Raw genomic sequence first — 220 nt, forward strand, 5'->3', positions numbered from 1 at the left:
TTTTGGGCTTTTCTCTGCCTTTATTAAGAGTTGCAGTGAGAGAGATAGACAGGGAAGTTTGGGGTGAGAGAGAGGGGATGACATGCAGCAAAGGGCCGTGGGTTGGATTCGAACCCACCCTTGCGGTAAGGTCTGAGTCCTAATGATATGTGCTCTACTAGGTGAGCCACCGAGCAACAATTATAATCTATATATATATATATATATATATATATATATA

At 41.4% G+C, this 220-nt stretch overlaps 1 protein-coding gene across 1 annotated transcript in view; it reads right to left on the reverse strand.

Annotated features, from left to right (window-relative positions):
* The window catches only part of LOC111229674 (ethanolamine kinase 1-like), a 32154-nt gene that overhangs the window by 16649 nt on the left and 15285 nt on the right, over nt 1-220 (reverse strand). The gene's annotated exons all lie outside the window — the stretch shown is intronic.

Source organism: Seriola dumerili, unplaced genomic scaffold, assembly GCF_002260705.1.
Source record: "Seriola dumerili isolate Sdu_G_001 unplaced genomic scaffold, Sdu_1.0 BDQW01000242.1, whole genome shotgun sequence".
Taxonomy (NCBI): domain Eukaryota; kingdom Metazoa; phylum Chordata; class Actinopteri; order Carangiformes; family Carangidae; genus Seriola; species Seriola dumerili.